Source organism: Syngnathus leptorhynchus, chromosome 2 (assembly GCF_054491065.1).
Source record: "Syngnathus leptorhynchus isolate UIUO chromosome 2, UIUO_Slep, whole genome shotgun sequence".
NCBI classification, from domain to species: Eukaryota; Metazoa; Chordata; class Actinopteri; order Syngnathiformes; family Syngnathidae; genus Syngnathus; species Syngnathus leptorhynchus.
This window is the reverse complement of record NC_141196.1, coordinates 24,444,118-24,460,539: the sequence shown is the minus strand read 5'-3', so window position 1 is coordinate 24,460,539 and position 16,422 is coordinate 24,444,118. Positions and strand designations below refer to the sequence as shown.

Genomic DNA, 16,422 nt, shown 5'->3' with positions numbered 1-16,422 from the left:
AACTACACAACCAAAGAGGAGTGTTCAAAGTGTTTCTCGAAGTGTGAAAGGAAAATGGCAACAAAGTGACAATTAATATAATGGAAAATATTTTAGTTACTTCAACTTTAGTAACACTCATTTGATTCAATAAATTCAAATTAAAGTACTGAATGCAAATTATTGAAATATAGGGCTAAAATATTTCGGATCAATACATATGCTGAGTGAATCAAAATCGTGAAAAACTATAATTTGGGTAGTTGTAATGTTTGATGTGTATGGGTTGTTTCCACGGGTTGTAAAAAAAACCAAAGTGTGTGTGTGTGGGGGGGGGACGATTCTTTGAACGATTCGTTTGAACGAATATTTTAAGTGAACTGATTCTAAAGATTCAGTTCACCTAAATGAACTGGAATTCACATCACTAAAGGAAGTAGAAGAAAAAGTAGAAGCAAAAGTAGAAGTAGAAGAAGAAGTAGAACAAGAAATAGAAGTAGAAAAATAAGTAGAAGAAGAAGAAGAAGAAAGAGGAGGTAAAGGCGGCATTGTCGTGAGTTAAAAGTTGTACTTGTTTTTTTTTTTGCATTGTAATTGTCGTAAACTACACAGACTCGTCTAGGAATGGAATAAGTGGTGGGGAGAGGCGTGTTAGGAAATTCCCATTTGAGCCTGCACAAATTAAACTCTGAGCGAGGAAAACGCTGGTCGGTTCGTTCTGTTTATTTTATGATTAAATTCGTCCAGAAATTACATTACCTATAACAGGATGATTTATGTTACAAATTATTCTCAATCGAATAAGATTAATTGTTTTAAATATTCTAGAGCAGCAGTAGCGGGACATGAGAGACTATAGTGATCCCTCGCCACTTCGCGCTTCATCTTTCGTGAATGGACAACTTCACGGGTTTATAAGTGACGGGAAAATATTGCGGCCAAGCCATTAGACCTTTGTTTTTTCGTGGTTAAGCCAGCCGCTCTTTTTTTTTTAAAGTGTGACCGTATTTCAGGCGTTGCGGGAAAACAGCGAAGGAAAAAAAGAGCAGTGCGATAGCACGCAAACGCCGTAAAAGAGCAAATTGAAAGCATAGCAGTGCGACAGCATGTGAAGACATCAAAATAAAAGCTTCAGGCGTCGCGGTAAAAGAGAGCGAAAGAAGAGCAGTGTGACAGCATGTAACCGCCGTAAAAGAGAGCAAATGGAAAGCATAACAGTATGATAGCATGTAAAGACATCCGGTTATCAAAATAAAAGTTTCAAGCGTTGCAGCAAAAGAGAGCATAGGAAAAGAAGAGCAGTGTGACAGCATGTAAACACCATACTAGAGAAAAAATGGAAAGCATAGTGATAGCGTGTAAAGACATCCAGTTATCAAAAAAATTTAATAAAACGCTTTAAATTCCTAATATGGCTCACCATGTTGTAGTTTTGTCAATTTTCAAATAAAAAAAATGTGTTATTGACATGCACAATAAAAGAAGAAAGCCTCAGCACGCAGTGGGAAAGCGTACCAGTGTGATGGCATGTAAAGACACCCGATTTTCAAAATTAAAGATAGCAATTTGTCATATGCCATGTTGTATTTTTGTGATATAGTGGAGCCTCGGTTTTCGAACACAATCCGTTTCAGAAGGCTGTTTGAGAAGTGAATCATTCGAATTCCGAATCATGTTTTCCCACTACTAATAATGGAAAAAAAAAAAAATTAGTTCCAAAAAAAACCCCGGTCATTTTTTCATTTGCGCATTTTTGTCCAACTGCAGCGCACCGCCGAACACGCAACTGTAGTGCGTCGCCGACCGTGCAACTGCACCGCGCTGGTCGCATTATTGTGACAGAGCGGTCCCTAAAATTTAGAAAATATGTTTAAAGTCCTAATGGACTTTCCAAAATTCAAGTGGACCTCAGTGCGCAGGGAGCTTAATTTGGTCCGATCGCGCAACCGCAGCGCGCCGGCCGGGCGCTCACTGTCACATTGCTTTAGGAGCGTCTTTGTGTTTTAGGATGGTTTTACTGCTCATACTTGCTTCATTTGGAGGCATGATTAGAGTTGATGCAATCCTCAGAGTAGCGAGAATGTAATAACGAACAGTGTCAGTTGGCATGTGGGTCCTCTTGGCTCATCTTGCGAGGTTCGACAACCGAATTTCGTCCGACAACCGAATTTCGTCCGACATCCGAAGCAAAAAAATCTTGAATTTTTTGTTCGATTACGGAATTGTTCGAGAACTGGGACGTTCGAAAACCGAGGCTCAACTGTATTTCAAAATGAAAACTTTGTTATTGACATGCAAATTTAAAATAGCATCAGCAGTGGGTTTTAATATAAGACCGCCTATATTTTCAGTCATAAATTCATTAGAAAAATAAGCATGCAAATGAGATTATAAAATGTGTATCTCATCCAGCCCATTTAGGATTATTATCCAAGACAGTTTGGGGCCAATAGGTCACATGACCTGGGAGTTATTGAGCTAAAATACAAAAATTTAATTAGTGTGAAGGTGAAGACCTTCACACTATTGTTATTGTACTTTTTTGTTCTGCCCGTTTTTTTGTCCCTTAACTACTTCCACCTACTTCAACCGATTCACTCCGTTCCACTTTTCACTTATTCCAAATATCCAGGAATCACCTGCTTACATTTTTTTCATTCAAAAAATTTTCCGTTTTCACAAAATTCACACATTTCTGGCATTTTTTGCCCCATTCATTCTTAATGGCAGATTCAACATTTCACATTTACGTTGTTCCAGTTTGAAATTCACATAATTCAACACATTCAAATCACATTGGGGACATTCCCGAACTTGCCAAATTCAAAAATTTCACGTTTTCACGTTTCAAATTTTCACAAAATTTCACAAAATTTCACAAAATTTCGTTTTTCACTTCTAATTTCTACATACTTAAACCGATTCAACTCGTTCCAACTTTCAACTGTTCATCTTTTGCCTACCTATTCCACACCTTCCCATTTAGCAAAAATTTCACATTTTTCAAATTCAAAATTCAACCAAAATTTCCTTTTTCCACTCTAATTTCTACATTTTTCAACCGATTCAACCCATTCCGACTTTCAACTCTTCATATTCTTCCTCCCTATTCCCCAAATTCACACTTACCATAATCCACATTATCAAATTTGAAATTCAACCAAATTTTCCCAAATTTCCTTTTTCCATTCTAATTTCTACATTTTTCAACCGATTCAACCCATTCCAACTTTCAACTCTTCATATTCTTCCTCCCTATTCCCCAAATTCACACTTACAATAAATTCCACATTTTCAAATTTGAAATTCAACCAAATTTTCCAAAATTTCCTTTTCCCACTCTAATTTCTACAGTTTTCAACCGATTCAACTCGTTTCAACATCATTCTGCAGCATTCCCCGAGTATTTATTCAACTTCTTCACCTTCACACGCAATTTCTTCAGGAATTGCAAATTCTAGTTATTGAGTTAAAATACTAATATTTACAGAAGTAAATTCATTAAAAATATTTAAAACAACAGAATAAAAATTGAGCAGCACGGTGGCACACTGGTTAGCACATCCGCCTCACAGTTCAGATGGTGTGGGTTTGATTCCTCTGCATCCACACAAGACTTTTGTAATTTTATTTTTAGACACTTTATTGTACATTGGAGCCTTAGTTTTCGACCACAATCCGTTCCAGAAGGCGGTTCGAGAAATTAATCGGTCGAATTCCGAATCTATTTTTCCCATGACAAATAATGGGGAAAAAAAAAATCCGTTCCAAGACTAAAAAAAATGCCTTTTTTAAGCATTTTTTCATTTGCTCATTTTTGTCCGATCGCGCAACTGCAGCGCACCGCCGAACGCGCAACCGTAGCGTGCCACCGGCCACGCAACTGCACCGTGCTTGTCGCATTATTGTGACAGAGCCGTCGCTCAAATTTTGAAAATGTAGTGGACCTCAGTGCGCAGGGAGCCGGGCGCTCACTGTCTCGTTGATTTAAGAGTGTCTTTGTGTTTTAGGATAGCTTGACTGCTCCGAGCTTGGCACCCCTGCCCCAAATGATTTGCTTAACCAATGTCATATCAGAGCCATCGCAGTTGGGAGATGTTTTGTTTTTGCACATTCTTACAATGTAAATCATTTCTTTTTCCATAACTGCCTTCAAAAACATTGAGTAGGGATTATTTTCTTTTAGTTCATTCCTGTAGTCTGGATTCAGTGTGTTTTTTGCTATTTCAGGCCCAATATTTATACTAAGAATGATTAAAACTGCTTGCCACCTCATCCATATTGGAATTTTCAATATAATTGTGTGAAGGCAAAGGCCTTCACAGTTATGTTATTCTACACCATCTGTGGAACAGCACAGCACTTGGTACTGTGTGAACAGTACTTGATGATGGCTCGGTATCTGCATCTTCCACCTCTTCTCTGTCGCTGTCAGCAAAGGTTTAATACAGTGTTCTAGCTTTTGTGCAGATAACGTTCATATCCAGCGTAATGTTTTTTCCTGCAGTCAGTAATCCACAAGCTACATGACCATGGTCTTTCTGTGGACAGTTGCAACCCTTTTTGCATCCTTATTAAAACTTATTGCTGCTGTCGTCCTTATGTTATTTTCCTCCTTTATGGAACGAACGAAAGATTCATTAATTCCGTAATGGCGACCTACAGTCGCATAGCTTCGTCCTTCCTTTAGCATGTCCGGAAGTTTAACTTTTTCTGTAATAGTTAGCACAGGGGAGGGTAAACCTTTTGACTCGAGGGCCACAATGAGTTCTAAAATTTGACAGAGGGGCCGAGTCAAGAACAGATGGATGGAGTGTTCTATAAATTACATACAGGATTTGACCTATTAATGATTAATTTAATTACATTTTAGTTGAATAAACACAGCAGGAAAACTCACCATCAATTTCAGTGGGAACAGTGTTGTTTTGTCAGTGCATCAAAGTCTGGAGTAAGTTTTGTTGTAGCGATTCTCAGGATAGATCCGAGGTGTTGGTCAGTTATCCTGGATCTGTGACGGGATTTGTTCATGTTCATAACACTGAATGTCTGCTCACATACATAGGTCGAGCCAAACAAGTCCAGCATCTTCTGTGCCGTCCTCCGTAGGTTTGGAAAGGTGGCTTCGTTTAGTGAAGCATAAAAGTCATTAAGTTTAAGAGTGTTGAACTTTTCCTTCAAGGTGGCGTCAGACTGAAGATCGATCAGTTCCAATTGCACCTCATGTGGTACTGTTTCAGGGTCTTGTGAGAAGGGACATGACACGAGCTGAAGTGACTCTTCAATGTTTTCAAAATCAGAGAACCGGCGACTGAATTCTCTGTGCAGGTCATCCAGTGATTTGCTGTATTTCTTTCCATGTCGCGTCGCCTCTGTCTGTCAAGTGTGGCAAAATGAGTGAAGGATGCGTTTGCAACTTGTCTGGAGAATAAAGAGCTGTAACATGTTTGTACATGTCGTGCACAAACTGATCTTTCCCCTGCAGTTTCACATTCAGTTCATTCAAGTGTGAAAATACGTCCACAGTAAACGCAAAATCACAAAGCCAGTTCTGGTCTCGTAGCTCAGGAAATTCGTCAGATTTCTCATTGAACTCTAAAAATGCGCCGATCTCTTCTTTCAGGTCCCAAATGCGTTGAAACACTTTGCCCAAACTTAACCACCGGACACGAGAGTGGTAAAGTAAGTCCTGATGATCCGCATCAATTTCCTCCAGGAACGTGATGAACTGACGATGCTGGAGTCCCCTTGCGCGTATAAAGTTCACAAGTTTTACGAATGGATTCACAACATGGTTAAGCTGCAATACAGACTTGCAAAGTGATTCCTGATAAATGATACAGTGAAGAAAAATAACATTTTGTTCAGGATTTTCCTCTTTTACTTTATCCTGGATTCGTTTCAGCAGCCCAATGTTTTTTCCTGTTAAATTTGGTGATCCATCCGTCGTGACTTTGGCAAGTTTTCTCCAAGGTAGTTTATGTTTCTCGATGGCAGCAGACACCTTGTCATACAAATCCTCTCCCCGCGTTGTTCCCTTCAAAGACTCTATGGTCAAAAACTCCTCCGTTATCTCAAAGCTGTCATTTATTCCTTGGATAAAAATTAGGAGCTGCGCTGTGTTTGAAATCATTACTTTCATCAAGTGCAAGTGAATATAACTGAAAGAACTCTGCCTTTTTGTTTAGCTGGCTAGCTATATGTTCATCAATTAGTTCCACACGGCGAGTCACAGTCCAACGTGACAAACTGATTTTTTTAAACTTGCCTTGACTTTCCGGACACAGAGCACCTGCAGTCTCCACCATGCAGTCTTTCAAAAACTCACCTTCGGAGAAAGGCTTGCTAGCTGCTGCTAATTTGAATGCCAGCAAAAAGCTTGCCTTGGTAGTTGACTCCTGGAGCGCAGTTTGTCGGTGAAAAAAGTTTTGCTGGGACAGTAAATTGGCTGCCATCCTCTCAGCCTTAGTAGAGATGCACCGATCCGATATCTGGATCGGATATCGGCCCCGATATCAACAAAATAGATGGATCGGGTATCGGAAAATGCAGCCGATCTGCGAGCCGATCTATATCTAATCTATTAATTATTATTAATTATATCTATTTAATATATAATATAATTTAATATATAATTATATTAATTTAACCTATTGGGACGCGGGCTACGTCATACGTCAGCAGCACGTGTGCCGCATGCCACGAGCGTTTTCTAAACAAACGCAAACATGGAGCGAACGAAAGAGTCAGCTGTGTGGAGGTATTTTAAACTAAACACGCCAACTACCTCGACAGCAGTTTGTAATGTCTGCAAAGCTAATGTTGCCAGGGGTGGTGGTAGTACTGCTAGTTATAGTACTAGCAATTTAATTAAGCATCTCCAGAAACACCACGCAACGGAGCACCAGGAGTTCCAGCAGTTGGGCAAATCAAAGCGAGCGGGAAGTGGACCTACACAGCAGTTAACGTTAGCAGATGCACTGCAAAGACGGGAGAAATTCCCAGGCAATAGCGCAAAAGCTATGAGAAAGTGCTGGAATTCATAGTTTTGGATGGAGTGTTGTTGAAAACGACGGCTTCCGACGTTTACTCGAGCACCTAGAGCCACGGTACAATTTGCCATCGCGCAAGTATTTTTCTGAGACCGCACTGTCAGAAATGTATGAGAAAGTATGCGAACACTTGTCACAAGAATTAAGAGATGTAGATGCCAGGAGCTTCACAACTGATATCTGGAACTCGGAGGTGTGCCCCATGTCTATGTTGAGTTTAACTGTGCACTGGTTAGACAGGACTCACACTCCTCGCAGTGCCGTGCTGCAAGCTAAAAACTTCCCCGGAGCACGCAACGGTGACACAATTTCGACTGCCATTAAGGCAATGCTTGATAAGTGGAATATTCCGCTCAACAAAGTGCATGTCATTCTCAGGGACAATGCCAGCAATATGAAAAAGGCCATTCAAAAGATGGGAGTGTGCAGCTTGGGCTGTTTTGCTCACACACTACAACTCGTTGTTAACGAAGGGCTAGTGTCTCAGTGAAGTGTGAGCGATGCGATTGCAAACGGCCAACAGATTGTGAAACATTTCAAACATTCTCCACTTGCTTATTCACGGCTATATGACGTCCAACTCCAGATGCAAATGCAACCTAAACGCTTACAACAAGACGTCAGAACAAGATGGAACAGCACCTACTTCATGATACAGAGTCTGCTGGAACAGAAGCGCACACTAGGTGCCTATGTTGTGGATTATGATCTGCCCACAACACTGACTGCTAACCAGTGGGCCTTGCTGGAGAAAACTAGCACTGTTTTGGAACCATTTGAAGAGCTGACCAGGAAAATAAGCTCATCCACCGCCTCCACTGCTGATGTCATTCCAGCCATCACTGTCCTCAACCGCATCCTGACCAAGGAAGATGAGGCAGATGCTGGCATTAAAACGATGAAAAAGACCCTGCTCCAAGCTGTCAAACAACGTTTTGACTCAGTAGAAGATGAGCCTCTGTAAGCCTTGTCCACTTTGTTGGACCAAAGATATAAGGACAGGTAAGATATTTTAAGCTAACATACTCAACAGGCCGTGAGCCATTAGCTGTGATATAATCACAACATATTACGGTCTGAAGTGAGCTATTGCTTTTATATAACAGATACCTAGTATGGCAATATGAAAGTTATAGACACCTAAGCTGTTCTATGTCTGTTTCAGATACTTTACAAGTGAGACTTCTACCAAGCATGCAAAAGATGCACTGTTGAAGGAGCTTGAAGACAGGGGCTTGACCAGCACAGCAGGAGCAGCAGAGGCTTCACAGCGACCAGAGAAGGCCCCTCGGATGGAGACTGCAGCAGAAGCAGTAGCAGCTCCAAGCAAGAGCAGTTTCATGGAAGCATTTGAGCAAATTTTGGAGGAGAGTGAGGATGCAAGTGCAGCAAGCAGCTCAAGCCCTGCAGTTCAACTGAATGAATATTTAGCTGAGAAAACCATCACTGCATCAGACAGCCCATACAATTACTGGGAAGCCAACAAACATCGGCTACCTGATCTTGCTGCTACTGCCAAAAAGTATCTTTGTGCCCCCTGCACCGGTGTGGAAAGTGAGCGATTGTTCAGCACAGTTTCCAACACTGTGAATGACAAGCGAAACAGACTGACTGCAGACAGAGCAGAAATGCTTGTCTTCTTGACAAAGAATTTGTCATTGCTGCTTAAGTGAGCATTAATGAGAGGGTGAGACTGCACAAGTTTCAGAGCACTTGTTTTCAGGGAGCATTTCTCATTGCTGCCTAAATGAGCATTTAGAGCATCAACAGGTCATGAGTGGTGTGGAACGGCACCTAATGTTTACATTTTACTATTTCTTGTAATATTTGGCTAGTGTGCTTGATCACCCTTTCTAAACTGCAACATTTGTATTTTTTTAAGAAGTTTGTATTGAATTTAAATGCTGATACACTTTATTGCTGCTGTTGCACAATTTTTGTTTTAATACAAAGTTCATTGCATTAATCTGCTTTATCTTGTTACATTTTGTCTTAGGAAAGAACTGTGTAGTTATGCCTGATCTCATTGCCTTTAGTCTTTTCTGTTCCACATGTAGAGATATGTAGCTTTTTAAGTCAAGCATAATATCGGGTATCGACCGATACGCAAAGCCAAGGCATCAGTATCGAAACTGAAAAAGTCCGATCGGTGCATCTCTAAGCCGTAGCTGCCCGTTCTTGCGCCGACAGCTTCCTGGCATAATTGGCATGCTTCGTAGCAAAGTGACGGCTAATATTGTACTCCTTAAAAACCGCGACACTTTCTTGGCATATCAAGCATACAGCCTTTGATCGGACTTCTTTGAAAAAATATTTTGTTGTCCATTCTGTTTTAAACACTCGGCACTCACTGTCGACTCTTCTTTTCTTTGATAAACTCATGTTTGTTTTTAAAAGGGGAAAGCTTTACCGCGGAAACCGAGAAGGAGAGTGCTTCTTCTGGGAAAAGCATAACCGGGAAGAAGAGGGGGCAAATGCTCAAGCGCCATCTATTGGGAAAATGTGGGCATTACAGGGGAAAGTAAATGAACAAGGTTCGCCAGTATATTTTGATATAACTGGGAGATGTTTGGCGGGCCGGATTAAAAAGACCAACGGGGCCGTATATGGCCCGCGGGCCGTAGTATGCCCATGTCTGAGTTAGCACCTTCCTCTGCCTTTTGGGCCTGACCGCAAGTGCCTTTGTCGGTGCAGAATGTTTTGTCGACATTATGGGTTTTAGAGAAACTTGAAACTGCAAGAGAATTTGCAGATTTATACTTGGCAAACTGTTTAACTTTTAACGTACGTGTACATATTAAACCGCAACGTTATTGATACACAAGTGGAGAAGAAGAGACTGTTTAGCCCAGAAATGGGCAAACTACGGCCCGCGGGCCACATCCGGCCCACTGGGCTGTTTAATCCGGCCCGCCAAATCTGAATAAATTGTATTATTAAAAATTTTTGGGGGTCATTTTCCCTGCAATTACTATGGTTCCCCAGTAGATGGGAAAGCGCCCGTCCGCGCATTTACTCCTGGAAGCCGTGTCAGAAAGCTCGGTGCACACTCACAAGTGCGTGTATGTAATAAGTATTACGGACACGGCACACTCCGCGCTCTATTTCCATCAGTGCTGGATTTCGAGTGTGGGCTGTGACGTTAGCATTCTCGTAATTCACGCGCTGAGCTATCAGATAAGGTTTTACGCTAATACCACCCACAAACCTTCGCCTGGAATCCTTCCATTAAATTGAGTGGCCCAAGGAAAAGAAAGGTGGCCACTGAGTGCAGAATGTTAAAAAAGAGTTGACAATTTGGCTCGAACTACGAGTGTGAGCAGACGTTCAGCCACATGAACGTCAACAAAGCCCGTCACAGATCTAGGTTAACGGACCGACACCTTGGCTCTATCCTAAGAATTACCACAACAAATTTTACTCCAGACCATGATGCACGAGCAAAAAAAGGGAGACCAACAATATTAATAATTTCTTTACTACCATATTTTCGGACTGTAAATTGCGTTTTTTTTGTCATAGTTTGGGTGGGGAAGTCGACTTATACTCAGGAGTGAATTTTTTTTACAAATTTTCAAAATTCAAAAATCCGCGATGTAGTGAAACTGCAATAGACGAAACGTGATGTAGCAAGGGATTACTGTAACTTGAACTGCAAGTGATGTCAGCGGTGCGGCGGTTGTTTACATAAAGGACAAAGGATCCGATTACGGGAGAACGAAGATGACGAAGGGCCCCACGTTTGAAGGATTTAATGATTTGGAGTGACAAAAGGTTTGAAAAACTTATTTATGTTATAGTTATTTGATATATTTTATTTCGTGTAGCAAGTTTTATATGTATTTATCGATACAGTTCAGTAGTTGTTGGCTCGTTGAACTCTTGTTTTGTTAAATAAAGAGCCGTTTACCAAACCCATGTCTTTCCTGGTACGCTAAAATATAGTTATATACTAGATCTGTGCAGCGCACACGCGACGTGGTTGACATAAAGGACGGGGAATTTGATCGATGGATTTAATGATTTGGAGTGACACTTATGGTTTGATAATATTGTTGTTATATGATAGTTATTTGATATACTTTATATAATGTTATATGGGTCTGTGGAATGATTATAAATGCAACTCATGGCGAGTCCGATGTCAGCGGCGCATACGCGGCATTGTTTACATAAAGGATGATCGATGGATTTCTCTCTCTCTCTTTCGTGTAACGTCAGAGCTCCAACTTAGTGTCGTGGAGCCACGCCAGCATCTCGTCCCAGGTCAAAGAGGCCGGCCTCCGAGGGTGGTCTATATAGGAGGCAGGTGTTGATGATGTGGCCGGCCGTCTGCTCGGGGTCTCCGCACTTGCAAGCCGCGCTGTCCGCCAGTCCCCACTGTCGCATAGATGTGTTGAAGCGCCCAACACCAGTTCTTAAATGGTTCAGTGTGGTCCACTGCTGGCGAGGTAGTTCGTCTCCTCCTATGGCGCCGTCTCCTGGATCCCAGATGTAACGGTGCATGAGGGAGGGACCAGCTGCCTCCCACTCCTGCTTCCAAGCTGCTGCCAGCCAAGCATCTCTGGAGATATCCTCAGGGGTGGAATTGAGCATCTCTTGTGCTACAATGTTGTAGGCATGGCGCGCCTTGAGTCCTCTTGGTGGAGCTGGAGTTGTTGTGGTGCTATGCAGGATGTGCCAGTTGTTATTTTTTGCCCTCCTGGCGAGAACGAGGGTGGCAGCCTCTCGGCAAAGGTTGGCCGGCGCTATTCCCGCAAGGACAGGCAAGAGGGACACGGGTGGGCTTCAGGCATCCTGTTATAATTCGGAGGGCGTTGTTGATTGCCACATCCACCTTTTTGGCATGGGGGCTTCTGTTCCAAACTGGGGCGCAGTACTCTGCTGCAGAAAAGACCAGCGCTTGAGTAGATATCCGCAAGGTCTTAGCAGAGGCTCCCCACGTTGTTCCAGCAAGGCGGTGGATCAGTGCAACCCTGGATGTCACCTTTGCCTTCAGATCTTCAAGGTGTTGTTTGAAGGATAGGGTCCGATCCAGACGCACGCCAAGGTACTTCGGGGCTTGTTGAACCTCCAGGCGTTTGCCCTCAATGCTCACTGCAGGTTCTCTCCTTGCTTCCCTGGTGCAGAGATGGTATGACGCAGCAACAGTCTTTCCAACGCTGAGCTGGAGACGCCACTTTCGAAAGTATGCTACCATGGTGCGCATATCTTCATTCAGGTCGTCTTCCGTCGCCTTCCACGTTGGTCGGCTGAGCATGATGGTCATCTGCATAGCCATACTTTCTGGATGCTGTGTCCGGTAGGTTGTATGTATTGATGTTAAATAGCATTAGTGAGAGAACTGACCCTTGCGGTACCCCGCTCCTCAGTCTTCGGAGCCTAGTGCACTGCCCACTGCTGGTTTGGAGAGTAAAGCTGCGGTTGGAAAGCGTCTCCATGATGAACTGCACCATGTGTCGATGGATTTACCTCACAGCTCCGCGGCGCGGGCTTGTAGTCCGTGATGGTCTGTAAGCCTTGCCACAGGCCCCGAGCATCCCTGCTGTCCTTGAAGTGGGCAGTAATCTTGGAAGAGAACGCCTTTTTCGCATCCTTCCTTAAACTCTGCAAAGTCCGGTGCTGTGGAGGGATGTTCCAGCAGGGTGCATATGAGGAGGTCTTGCATGGTCTGTGGTTCAGTGCCACAATCACACTCAGCGTTCCGATCATCCAGATGTCCCCATTTGGCGAGAGTGACTTTTGCATGTCCAACACCAGATCTTAGTCTATTTAGGCATTTCCACGTTGCATAGTTAGTGTCTGCGCCTGGGGGCAGTGCCTCGTTGCCCTAAGCTCCATTGGAGTTTCTGGTGGAAGATTGTCAAGTTTTTCTTCCCACCGAGTGACTCTTTCCCTGCCTATGCTCGGTGTTCCAAGGGGTGGGACACTTTTCAGAAAACCTTTCCTGGAGTTAAGGCGGGTTTTGGCTGGTACATGGCTGAAGAGAGGATGTCTTTGGTCAGTGGACTGTTGTTGCTGCTCTTCCTTGCTTGCTGCTTGTCTACGTGTCTTTGGTGGGGCTATTCCTGGCAGGATGTACAGGCGCTCTGTAGGCGTTCGTTTTAGTCAGTGATAAAACGGCAGGTAGCATTTAGGGCGGGGTCCAGCTTCTTGGCATGAGCAGCTCGCGCCCATACTGGGCAGGCATACTCCACAGCTGAGTAGCAGAGAGCAAGTGCAGTTGTCTTGAGACTCTGTGGATTAGCACCCCATGTTGTGCCAGTGAGTTTGCGGACAATGTTGTTCCTCGCAGCTTCTTTGCATTTAGTCTTCTCAATGTGGGTCTTAAAGGAGAGGCATCTATCCAGGGTTACCCCTAGGTAGACTGGGTGCTCACAGTGCTCAAGGTTCCTGACCAGCTGACCTTCAATTGGCGCTTAGCTTCACAATTTTGCAGGGGGAAGGCACACACCTGTGTCTTGGATGGGTTTGCACGTAGGTGGTTTTCTTCATAGTAGGGTCTTAGCTCTCTCAGAGCATTAGAGAGTCTGTCTTCCACGATTTTGAAATCGGTGGCTTGTGCACCTATGCCAAGATCGTCTGCATAGATGAAGCGACGTGTGTCTGCACGTTTTGGTTGGTCGTTGGTGTAGATGTTGAAGAGAAGTGGTGCAAGCACACTTCCCTGTGGGAGGCCATTCTTGAGTCTTTGCCTCCTGCTTATCTTTCCTCCAAGTTCAACAAAAAAGCGCCTGTTTTCAAGCATGCTTTCAATCAGGTCTGTCAGACAGATGTCTCTTGTGGTCTCCAGGATCTTGCTGAGGAGACGTCTGTGGTTGACTGTATCATAGGCAGCTGAGAGGTTGACAAAAACCACACCAGTTACCATCCCTTCCTCATAACCATCTTCGATGTACTGGGTGAGGTTGAGTACTTGGCTAGTTGTCGACTTGCCAGGAGGGAAACCTGCTTGTTCAGGGATGAGGTGTTCATCAACAAAGGAGCCTATTCTGTTGAGGATTAGACGTTCGAAGAGCTTGTCGGTGTGACTCAGAAGTGAGATTGGTCTAAAGTTCTTGGGAACGGATGAGTCTCCCAGTTTTCAGCAGTGCTATAATGTGGACATTCTTCCAGATGTTGGGGAGCTTGGGTGTTGTCCGGCACTCATTGTAGAGCTGTAGGAGCCATGTCTTGGCCTTGTAACCGAAGTGCTTGATCTGTTCGGTTGTGATGGTATCCAGTCCAATGGCTTTTCCTGGTTTGAGGGTAGCGATTCCCCCTTCCAGCTCTTCCATGGTAAACTGTCTTGCAAATGCAGGGTTCTCTATGTATTTCTTGCGGTTCAGCTTGATATTTTTCATGCTCTTTCCACTCTTTCCATTTTCAAGCAATTTTTCCATAGTTTGGGGGGGGGGGGGGGGGCGACTAATACTTTGGAGCGACTTATATATGTAGTTATTCACAAATCTTTACCTGGTCATTCACACATTACTTTCTTAGTAGTATAGTTGATCACTTCGCATGTTATTTTCATTTTGAAACGCATGAGGGCGCACTATGGCTGTGGAATAATTGGAGCCTCACTGACAATGAATTCCATTCACTGACTTCCGGAGTCAGGAGATTTAATGATTTGGAGTGACACAGATGGTTCAATAAACTTGTTATTTGATATATACATTATTTAGAGTAGCAACATCTATGTTGTTAGACCAGTAGTTTCCGATTGTCTAACAAGGTCGTGAAGGCAGCGGGGGGAAAGCGCGATCCAGGGCGCTTGTTTATAGCACTGTGTGTTGGCTCATATGTTGAGCTCTTGTTTTGTGAAATACAGAGCCGGTTACCAAACCCACGTCTTGCCTGGTACTTTGGTAACGCTATAATATAGTTATAAACGTAGATCTGTGGAATAATTGGAGCCGCAAGTGACGACGAGGCTCACGTCAGCGGCGCATGGAGTTCCGGAGGCAACAGCTGCTTTTTTTTGTTTTTTTAAGTGACACAGAGGACGAAGATTTTGATGGATTTAATGATTTGGAGTGACACGGATGGTTTGATAAAATTGTTGTTTATAATACAGTTTGATATATAGTTTATATATAGCTATATTGGCCTGTGGAATAAGTTGAATTACACCTGACGTCAGTGGCACATCGCACACACTTCCGGGGTTAGAAGCGCCGGTGTTTACACAAAGGACGAAGATTCCAATGGATTTAATGATTTGGAGTGACACGGATGGTTCGATAAAATTGTTTATATCATTATTTTATATATATATATATATATATATATATATATATATATATAGTTATAGTTATATGGACCTGTGGAATAATTTGAACTGACACTGACGACGCGTTCGACATCAGCGGCGCGCCGCACACGCGGATGAAGAATTCGATGGATTTAATGATTTGGAGTGACACAGATTGTTTGATAAAAGTGTTCTTTATGGTATGGTTATTTTAATCACTGTTAATGTTACGTCAGGCCCGTTCTCAGCTCCTCGTTTGTGTTTATGTCCCGTTAGCATACCGTATCATTTGGCCTGTTGTTGCTGGTTCATGTCTGTTTTTTGTCAAGTGGCATGGTGGTACAAGATGGTGTAAAATTGGGTATCGAATTTGGCCCAGGCACATTGGCTATCCCAAAACATGTAGTAGTTCCAAAATTTCACCAGGAGATGGTGTTAAAGCTTGACATAGGGGTGACCTGATGGAAACTAACAAATCTAATAAATTAAATTGTTAGCAAGGAGAACATGACCTGTTCAAACATGTAGGAAAGCACAATTTTGGAATATGAGTTTGCTATGCCATAATTTTAAGATGTAACAGCTTGAGCAATATCAATATATATGTTAAAGTTAGAAGAACCCATTATTATGGTTAAGTATGATTATGTGTGAAGGTTGATCTTTATTAGACAAGATATGTTTTTTTAATGTTGCAATGTTTTATCCAACCTGTATTTAACATTGTTGTTCCATCGATACATGAATGTAATGTGGTGAGACAAAAGAGGTTGTTTTACACTATTGGAATCGACCAGATATTCACCTAGATATTCCTATGACCTGGTGCAGGGATTCTCACCTTTCACCTAGATATTGCTATGACCCGGTGCTGGGATTCTGACCTTTCACCTACATATTCCGATGAGGTAATGTCAGAAGCCTATAAATATGTTGTCCTCACACAGAGCGAGGCTGTTCTTCCTGGTCAGGGAAATAGCCCTGTTGCTGTCCGGAGTAGAGAACGCTGTTTAGACGAAGATGGATTTTTCATTCTTTTTGAGATTGGACCAAAATCTACTAAAATAAATTTCCAGAGTCTTCGAATTGGACTTTGTCAAATTTTAAGCTTCGGATTCAAGTCAAGTCAAGTCAAGTCAAGTCAAGTCAAGT

At 42.8% G+C, this 16,422-nt stretch overlaps 1 protein-coding gene across 9 annotated transcripts in view; it reads left to right on the top strand.

Annotated features, from left to right (window-relative positions):
• The first annotated feature begins 399 nt into the window (after positions 1–399).
• spdl1 (spindle apparatus coiled-coil protein 1) overlaps positions 400–16,422 on the top strand; it is a 129,525-nt gene continuing 113,502 nt past the window's right edge. For 8 of the 9 annotated variants that reach the window (XR_015068633.1, XR_015068632.1, XR_015068631.1 and 5 more), the window contains exon 1: positions 400–532. The gene's annotated coding sequence lies outside the window, so the exon portion shown is untranslated. The remainder of the gene's footprint in view (positions 533–16,422) is intronic. The other variant, XM_085935542.1, reaches the window with a different exon arrangement.